This window comes from Saccostrea cucullata, unplaced genomic scaffold, assembly GCF_032062105.1.
Source record: "Saccostrea cucullata isolate Sc308-1 unplaced genomic scaffold, CSIRO_AGI_Scuc_v1 ctg12181, whole genome shotgun sequence".
Classification (NCBI taxonomy): Eukaryota; Metazoa; Mollusca; class Bivalvia; order Ostreida; family Ostreidae; genus Saccostrea; species Saccostrea cuccullata.
In genome coordinates this window covers 34,352-45,114 of record NW_026931947.1, presented here as the reverse complement: position 1 = coordinate 45,114, position 10,763 = coordinate 34,352, and the positions used below count along the sequence as shown (strand labels likewise).

The window sequence follows — 10,763 nt, the reverse complement described above, 5'->3', positions numbered from 1 at the left end:
CAGAAGAGTAAGCCATATTAAGCTGTATCGGGATTAAAACGTTCAAAATCCGACAACGACAAGTTGACGTCGTAACGTCATTGCGTTATTTTCTTACTAAAACTACCGATATTTAAAGAGCTCTCTTGGAGAAATGGTTTGAGATAAAAACAAAAATTAAAATGATTTAGGAAGTGGTCACTCTAGACATCTTTCAAGAACAATTTAATTAGAATTTGGGACAGGGCGGATTTTTGCGCATACCGTACTTTCTTCTTTAAGACAAAGCCACAATATATGCTGAATACCCTGAAATGAAATGGTTATATATGTAAGATGTGTAACACATCATGTACAACTTTAAAGTCTACAAGATTTTAAGCTACCCGTATTATACAATAACACTACTTTTTCAAAGTTATGAAAAATTCTCCACACAAGAAATTTATTTATGCAAAAGATAAAAGGTTAGGGTACACTTTTAAAATACATTTTACACAAATCACATAAAGAACATTACAAATCATTTCTTCGTGCTTGTTTTCCTTTTGGAACATCTGTGAACAGATATTCTGTTTTGTCTTATTGATACACAAAAAGCGTCCAAAAATCATTTGGAATTGTTGTGTTAAACCCTGATACTCAGAACTTTTAAGAGTTTTTGATGTGTGCCCTACTTAGAAATGTTTACAATGTAACAAAAATGAAACTCATAATTTGTTTTAATCAGCAATGATAAAGTCATCAGGTTTACACATGCTTTTCTAACACATCATGTACATTTTTTCTACTAGTGTGTCTTTGTTCACAAAAAAATGAAATCAACAGTACTTAACATTCCATATTAAGAAATATGAACCCTAGCTATTAAAAATCTAAAAGTATATTTGTGCATCAATGCATTATGTTTAACAAAACAATCTCTTTCACTGTGATGAAAATTGTCTTCTTCATATAACATGCAGATGAAGAACTTCTTTGGATGATGTCATTTTCACATGTAGAAAAGAAACTAATTCAACTAAAACTAAAGACAGTTATTAAAATTTTAAGGACATTAAAGGATGATATCAAGACCAAAGTCTAGGAATTGATAAAATTCTACAATTATCATCTAAAGATGTATATGTTTGGATTTATTTTTTAATTCACAAGCAAATGATATGCTGCCATTTAATCTTTCAAACTAAAAAAAATCTATACTTTTGAATTAAAAATTTCAAAATCTAAAGGAGTCTTCCCAATACCTATCTATTTATGACTGAAGGTATGTAAATCACCAGAGTTGCTGTATTGCACCATTTGAATAAAAGTCATATCCACATTCTTGACTTTTTTCCCAAAACATTATTTCAAAACATAAATTATTCCAACCAGTCTTTCTCTATGCAGTGATAAAATTTTTTTTACATAATTCTAAGGTATTACATAGTAATAGTCTTTAAACATCCTTGAACATAGTGCATATGATTTACATTTTCAATTCTTTCCAAAGAATATGCTATGTCACCCAATGGAGCTGATATAAAGTCTCTAGGTTATCACAAAATGTTAAAGTGACAATAACTAATCAAGCAAATTATATGCTGGCATTTAATCTTTCAAACCTAAAAAAAAATTCTATACTTTTGAATGATAATTTCAAAATCTAGATGAGTCCTCCCAATACCTATCTATTTATGACTGAAGGTATGTAAATCACGAGAGTTGCTGTACTGCATCATTTGAATAAAAGTCATATCCACATTCTTGACTTTTTCCCTAAACCTTATTTCAAAACATATATTATTCCAACCAGTCTTTATCTATGCAGTGATAATAAAATTTTTACAGAATTCTAAGGTATTACATAGTAATAGTCTTTAAACATCCTTGAACATAGTGCATATGATTTACATTTCAATTCTTTCCAAAAGAATATGCTATGCCACCCAATGGAGCTGATATAAAGTCTCTAGGTTATCAAAAATGTTAAAGTTACAACAACTGAATGTTACCCAGGAGAAAAATGATCCAAAAATCTATAGAAAATCTCCTGTTCATTCTTTACTTATGATGTGAAGTTTGTAGGTTACAAATTATTGTCAAAGGTAGTTATCTCAATAATCTCATGCTTTGACCCTGACAAAATGTTCTATAATACTAAGTGTATTACCCTAACCTGTTCTGTGTAGTAAGCATGAAGTCAAAGGAATGATAGAAATATTCAAGATATTATTGCATCACTGATTAAGGGACACTTACATCTTTAGTTGGGTCCTATTGAGTCCTATTAAATTCAAAATAGGACACACACATACACAAACAAAATGTATTTACAGATCCAGGAAAGTAATAATTACACCAAAGCTGGCTTTTAAACATCTGTGTAATTTGTTAGGGGTTGTAGAAATTAGATGAAAAATAAAGGATCCAATGTATAAAAATCATACATAACATCTGTTTTCAATTTGACCTGGAGGAATTAAAAGTTAAATTTAGATATTTTGAAGTCTGGGAATTAGTTTTTTGAGGATCTCATACTATCTGAGAATCACAATATCAATTCAAGGATTTGATTAGACCTCAGTTTGATAAATGACTGCAATTTATCTATTGTTGTGTATGACAGGATATGAAAGATATGTAGGGGAGAGCTTTTGACCTTTTTTTTCCTTCATCATAGTGTAAAATATATATTATACCGGTCTTTATCTATGTTGTGAATATAGGATTTTTTTCAGAAACCCTAGGTATTACATAGTAATAGTCATATAAACACCCTTGAAGATTGTACATTTGATTAACATTTCAATCCTTTCCTAAGAATTTGCACCTAATTTTTATAAAGTCTATAAGTTATCACACAATGTTGAAGTTATTGCATTACAAGCCTCATATCAGTAATCTCAGTAACTAACTTTTTACCCAGGAGTAAATGATCTCAAAAAATCTATAGAAAATCTCCTATTCATTCTTTACTTATGATGTGAAGTTTGTAAGTTACAAATTATTGTCAAAGAAGTCATCTCATTCTTATGCTTTGGACTTGAAAAGGTGTCCAAAACAACAAAGTGTATTCATATAACCATTCTATATGTAATAAGTATGTACAATATGGTATGATAAAGATATTCAAGATATTCAAGATATTATTAAATCACAGATTATGGGACACTTGCATCTTTATTGGGGGTCTTATTGAGACCCAATTTAAATTCAAAATTAAACATGATACATACACAAACAAAATATATTTACAATTCCAGGAAAGTTAAATAATTACATCAAATCCAGTATCTAGATATCTATGTAATTTCTAGGGGGTTGTAAAAATTAGATGAAAAATAAAAGTTTTAAATGTGTATAATTCCCATACATAACAACAGTCTTCAATATGAATTGGTAAAAATAAAAGTCACATTCAGATACTTTGAGGTCAGTGAGAATTAGTTTTTAAAGAGCTCATGCTATCAGAAAATCATATTTTCAATACTTGATTTGACTAGATCTCAGTCTGATAAATGGCTACATCTTATCCATAGTCAGTGTCTGACAGTGAAAGATACAATCCTGGGTCCTTTCTTTGTCATCCTGTAAACCACAGTCTATGACCGTACTGGTTAAATTGGTTGGAAATCATATTTATCTATGTTCTTCTTAAATCCTCCATCCTCTTAAGTTTGGTTTTCTTGTTTCAGTGTTCCAAGAGAGGATATTCTGTTAATCTTTGCATAATCTGAAAGTCTGTCACCATTCTAAGAGTAGACATAGATCATTTCCATAAGCCCTCACAAGAGAATCCTGGAAAATAGAAAAAATGTCTAAGTTGAAAAAGAAAAATTGTTATCTAATATAAGCTTGATGGAATTCTAAATATAGACAAAAAAGGGGTATAAATACAAGTTGTAACATCAGAATTTGACTTTCCATATCAACCATGGGTAACATCTCTAGTAAAGAAAAGAGTAAAGGAATAAGTAAAATTCAGTTTGGAGAGAGAATTCTTTCAGAGAAAGATGTAGACAGAGGTATACCAGTTAAAATAAAAAAAAGATGGCACTATTGAGATCATTTCTCAACAAGAATATAACCAATTATGTCCAGAGAAGGGTGATCCTAATGTTGTCAGAGATTACATAGAAAGACCCTTGATTGCAGAAGAAGCCAATGAGGAATATAACCATTTATTACCAAAAGAGGGTAAGAATTACTTGGATTACCCTGAAAGACCTTTGACTATAGAAGAAGAAGTCAAGTTTATAGATGATAAGAGAAAACAGTTGTCAGAAAAAAGATTGTTAAAGACACATGATTTTTAGCCCACAAAATCATTGGAGATAAAAGGATTACAAGATATAAGGATTAATGGAGGAAGTCCAAACTGAACTCTTGGAAGACATTAAGGCTCATTATGAGAGTAACTTTTCCAGTGTTTGTTTATTACAAAATTATGTATTCTGATTAAAAAAAAAGTTTTCACTTTCATTTGTTGTGCCTAAGACCATTTCAATTGACCTTATGATCAAGATTGTGATATATACATTCTGATATTATCATCTATGATGTCTCTATGATGTTTACCTCAAAAGGTTGAATAAGGGTATTTGTGTTCAAAGACCTGAAGAAACTTTACAGACAGATCTAAGATTTTGGAAGCATACATATTAATGAGGTTAAAGGAGATATAACACTAGATTATTTTAAAAGAAAGAACACAAACTCATAGAAATTATATTGTAAGTACCTTTTATGAATAAAGTGTCATGCCCCATGGAATATTTTTATAAACAGGAGAAGGTTTACAGCAGTCCTATACACTCATAAGAAGATCTTGGGTAGTAGAAACACTAGGAAATTTTATTTCCACACAATCAGATCATCTTACATCAGTTATAAAGTTACAATCTTTATACATAGTTAAGAGGGCCATTAAGATTTCTTTTTTGGTCATCCTGATGAGCCACATTATAGTATTCTTTCCCTGTGATATAATGTTAATATTAAATGAAAAATTGAGAATTCATAAGCAATTGGAGTCAAAACTTGCTATATTTACCAACTATGCTATTAAGGAAGCTGGGGGTTAACAAATTAGCCATATTTAACTTATTCTTTAGATATGCTATCTTTAGCTGTTAACTATCATTTGGCAATGAAAAACTTCATACATTTTAGTTTTAAAATTTGATCATGCATTTTTGTATATATATTGATATGGAGCTCTTCTTCTTCTTCTAAAGGATATCAATATGGTTTAAACATGACCATGACCACCAAGCCCTCTTTATTTAAAAAATCATATATCATTCACTTATCAATTCCAAAATATAAACATGCATATGTAAAAAAAATAAATAAATAAATAAAAGTTACAATTGTATCTCACTGAAACTTTACCTTCAAGTTTGTGTGTTTCTATGTTGATTGACAAGCTGTTTATTTTCAAAGGAAGACCAGCAGCCAGGCTTCACTTCATAGAGAATGGATTATAGATGGTTAGGAACAAAACATATCTTCCAGGTTGAGGACTGCAGAAAATAAAACCCATTTTGTTATTATGATTTAAATTATATGAGACAATGCCTCTTATAAATGTAATGCAAAATAATATCGCTTATATATATGGATTCCTATGCTCTAATCATATTAAATGTCATTTGTAAAATTTATTTTTTAAGACAGATTTTTTAAGGATAGACTTTAAATGATGACATGAATAGCAGGCCATACTTTAAGCACATAACAAAACATTATCTCAAATTACACAGAAATGGGCTATTTAGCATAGCTGACATTAAATATATAGGTGAGTGATAACATAATCACAATCATTAACAATGTGAAACAACTTTAAAAGACCTACACGGTGGATTACAAGCCTTTTACACTGGGGTAAAATCTTGCCGAGATTCGCCATGGCCGCCGAACCCGGACCCGACTGTATAAAGATGAAGTCATACATTCCATGTTAATGACTGTAGAAATAAGACCATTTTGTTAATATGAAAGAGTACTGCATGAAACAATGCATGTTTAAATACAACATGTACAATGTCAAAAAAGATCAAGAAGATATTTGTTTTTAGACTCAAAACAAATTGTTTTTAACATTAACTCGAGATGAGAAAAGTTATTCATGTTATCTTTAAATAGTAAAAAAAAAAACACAATTACTGTATTAATATCACAAATAAAATGATTATCAAATTAATTATTTATACACTAAAAGATTTTTTATTAACAACAGATTCAATTTTGTTTAATACCTGTCAGTACTGCATACAGAAAAATACATTTTTTTAAGCATCATCACAGTACATGTAGTTCTTCATGTTCTTAAATTTTTGAAAAGCTCATTACCAAGAAACAAAAGTGAAAATGAAATTATATGTATGCCATATATCACAAATATTTAGAATCAAAACAAATGTAAATGACTTAGAATTAATCTTCTGTAAATTCCCTCCTTTTCTCTTATTAGATTCCTAATCAATATTTCTTTGATCACCATTTACATGATTTAGTAAGTCTGAATTCCATGGTAACATACAAAATGAATTATGAAATTATATCATCATTTATACAAAAGGACTTATTAATATTCTGAAGATCCCTTAATCATGTGTTAATATATTTTAAGTTAATTGAGGGTGTGCTTATACAGTGTTATATGAATGTAAGTTAGAGACAACAGATCACATAAGTATTACACAGTAATTAAATTAACCATATAATCATGCTTAAATGCAAAGATGATCATCATAGTAAATGTAAAAAATTAAAACAAGACAAACTTACCAGATATATCCAACTATATGCCTAATAAGCCAATCCATTAAATAATCCAGTGAAATAACATCTCAGCTGATCCTGAAAAAATCATACAATTCAGTGATACACAAATTAACCTCATTTTACAATGTAAGTAAAGTAATAATTTACAGACAAAAGGGACAGAAATGTAAAAAATACCATGTATTTTACCAAAATTTAGTGAATATTTTTCTGATTTAAATTCAATATCATAGAATGACCCATCATAGAAATATTAAATGTACTCAGAGTTACATGCAGGTTTTACAACTGTAAATCACATGAAATGAGGATAAATACAGCATTTATATCAAAACAAAACTTTACATATAAATCATGGTTAAATGCAAAGATAATGTAAACAAAAATAAGGCAAACTTACCTGTAGAATATGTCTGTCAGAAAGAAGATTTCAAAAATGAACCCGCTCTCAACATTCACATGGTAAGAATGCATCAGGATGTTTACTTCCGTGGTCATAGAGAAATTGAGCTTTATACAAGAAAAGCTTCATAGCATGACAATCATCATAGAAAAAGAGAGAAAAAACAAAAAAAATAGTCCTACATTTTTTGAAAATCTATGTTGACTTCTTAGAAACAAAAGTGAAAATGAAACTTTAATTTTACAAGTGTATGACGTCATAATGCATAGGTAAGCTCGCTGACTAGAATGTGTACAAAATCGTACACAGTATGATTAAAAGTAAGTCCAACATATTTATGCACAAGACCCTAAACAAGCCAATGGTATAATAAACCAGCGCTGGAAATTTAGGATCACTCTTTGGTTGATTCTGAATAAAATCTGTGTTCTTGTTATCATCTGTCTTGTGTGTTATTTGTTATTGTTTTGAGGAAATCCAGTTTGAACAGGCTGGCTGGCTAGACCGTCTAGACTGTGAATGAATGCGTGACGTCACAATGACATTCTTGACTACTTGCCAAAATCGTAGTAGCAGCGTTATGAATCGTAGTAGCAGCGTAGTGTATCATGTAAACACAGTGTAAACACACCCTATATTTAGAGGGATATATGTACTGAATTGACCCGGCTATCCCCCACAGACCCCTAATCTGCACTCCCTTGACCAGGCTATCCCCCCAGGGGCTGCACTCAGTTGACCCGGCTATCCCCCACAGACCCCCAGGGGCTGCACTCCCTTGACCCGGCTATCCCCCTCAGTCCCAAAAGTGCACTTAGTTGACCCGGCCAACCAGACCCGTTATACTACTTATCTTGTCGAAAAAGAGTAAATTTAAATATAACTGATGATCAATTTTTAAAGGTGCTGGCGTGGTCCTCGTTTTCTCATATTAAAGAATTCAAATCAGATTCCTTAAATAGAGTGTTGATATGGAAATAAGCAGAAAATATATCTTAAAATTCTAAAAAATATTTAGTTTGTTGGATACGTACCCATAAATGTAGATTCCCAAGACTTTTATTATTGATATCTTTGAACGGCTAACCTAACTTTTAATTTTGACTATCATCCAAACAGTATCTGGATGCAAGAAGCCAGCATTCAGGGTTTAAAACTTAGAGTTTACAAAATCGAACATTTTTCCTTCTTGGTTACCATATCAACACTGTTGTTTTCTTCATCAAATTTTATCAGTATATGATATTCAACTTTAGTTCTATCAGATAATTACCACTCAAGGTTAGTCATATATTATATTTATTTTATGGCAAGTTAATTCTTAATGCGGAAAACAAAATTGCCTTTTAACAACTTTGTACATTGTTTTCTTTGTAACACCGCAAAGAAGCAAATAATCCAATGCAAGGACCTAAAATTGACTATTTGTGCGTCTTGAATTTTCATGTTTTCTCTCGAATCAGTAGCATTAACCCAATCTAAATTACTAATTTTACTTGGTTACACTGTGTAACCATGGCAACCATAAAAGCTTTTCATAGATTTTTTTTTTTTGCTAATACCTAATACCTATAGTTTGTTTTCGTGTCCGTCCGTCAGTCTAGCTGTCTGTCTGTCAGTCAGTTTCTCTGTCTGTCTGTCTCTGTATGTCTGTTTGTCAGCAAAATCTTTAACCTTGCCCATAACATTTGAGTTAGTCAAGCAATGACTTTAATAATTTACATATGTATTCCTTGCGAGAAGACCTTTCTTTGGGAACCACCAAATTTGACCTTTTGACCTTGGAATTTATTTTTACACAAAAAATTCAGACTTATACTCTGGCCATATCATTTGAATAGTAAATACAGTAAAAGCCATTGATTACCACTGACTTAGATATATATTCCAGACAGTTTCTTTAAAGTATAAGTGGCAACAAGGTGTCATATTTTTGTAAGAATGTTTTTTTTTTTACTTTTCTGAATTTTTATTAATACTCAGTTAAGATTTAAAGGTACTTGGACATAGATTTGAAGTTAATATCTTCTCTTTAAACTCCCGACATAAATATTTTTATAGCATTTCACACAAAATTAATAGAAAATCTTATTTCATTTAAAAATTATTAAAACTTAAATTTTTTTGGTGGGTTTGATTGACACATCCTTTAATAGTTTAACTAACTTTGAAATGAAAAAAAATTTTTTAAATCTATTTTTGTGTGAATTGCTTTTTCAAAATATATACGTCGTAATATTATTGAGAAAATATTAACTTCAAATCTGTGTCCAAGTACCTTTGAAGTAGCTGAAAATCTCAATTTTTACAACCGTTATTATGGCAACTAAGTCACATAGCAACAAAAACATTTTTGATATATGTTTCTGGTGGCTAGCTCTAATAATGGGTAAAGTTTCTGTATACCCTTTAAATTAAAGTTTTGTGACCATGCGTGGCAACAAAGTTTACGTGGTTACAGAGAATGGCTCTCTTAATTTGTCTACGCAATGTATTCTTGATCAATTTATAGGTGTTGATAAAGGTGTGTCCTTAAACGGAAGCTTATTTTAATAGGGCACATGATTCCTCTTTCCAATTCTCAGGGAATAGTTCTTTATTTATGCATGTTTATGTCGATGTCTGTTATATAGATTTAGATCGATAGATTTTTATTATCTCTACCCTATACGTACATTGATATCATTATAGCAAACCCACATACCATGTGCACACTTTTAATACAAAGGTATAATAAATCGCAGGGCAATTCTAAATAATTTGGAATTAATCCTTGAAAAAAGAACACTGATTATTCATTATTTATTTAAACAAACCAATCCTTGTATGGCCTTGAATGTTCGCTGTGTGTCTAGTGCTTCCGTTGAATATATATGTTTAACTTTTTTTTTTATTTTGTAAAAGAATGAATCTGCATCCTATACAATAGGGATATAATTTATCTAATAGATGTATTATAAACGTCCGTTAGCATTCTCCTAACGATGAATTCGATTTGTTATCAGTGTCGTATTATGAATGATAATCACATTTTACATTATATTTTGCCTTAAATATTATAAATGCTTATTAATTCTTACTCAAATTTTATTGCTTTTTATTTTATTCCATAAACCAGTAAGAGTGTATTTTTCTTTCATGAGTTCATGTAGGGTTCATGTAAAAGATTTCATCTCCAAGAAAATATAAAGGTTTTAAACAGAGCTGTCTCATCTTCTATCAGTATAAATGTTTGTTCTTGTAAATCGTATAAGCATTGAAATACCTCAAAACACAAAAATGTCTCATGACTTACCTCAGCTGGCAAACAATAACCCTTTACGACAAAATGCAGGATTAATATTCTGAAACAATAAACTGTCTTTAGTATACTTTTGTTATCAAAAACTGATTTTTGGAGAATCTTTTCAATAGTTAATAATATACAAATATTGACCGAATTCCAGGGCAATATGCGTTTTGTCGGACCCAATAACCATTTTGTCTGCCTGAAGCCGTTGGGTCGAAAGCAGACAGTTTGGTTCGAGGGTCGACAAAACCCATGTTGCCAGAGAAGATAGCAAATAAATGTTCTTTTAAACCTTTTTATTTTAATTCATTTTGT

At 30.4% G+C, this 10,763-nt stretch overlaps 1 long non-coding RNA gene across 2 annotated transcripts; it reads right to left on the bottom strand.

The window, feature by feature from the left end:
- Window positions 1-3,125: 3,125 nt before the first annotated feature.
- On the bottom strand, window positions 3,126-7,319 carry LOC134234093 (uncharacterized). Of its 2 annotated transcripts, XR_009985116.1 has the most exons (6): window positions 7,157-7,319; window positions 6,760-6,831; window positions 5,825-5,936; window positions 5,359-5,489; window positions 4,706-4,942; window positions 3,126-3,762 (listed from the first exon to the last, which is right to left on the bottom strand). It is a non-coding gene; the product is annotated as an uncharacterized LOC134234093 (long non-coding RNA). The 2 variants fall into 2 exon arrangements; XR_009985115.1 differs by lacking the exon at window positions 4,706-4,942 and having other exon boundaries at window positions 7,157-7,313.
- Window positions 7,320-10,763: the final 3,444 nt, after the last annotated feature.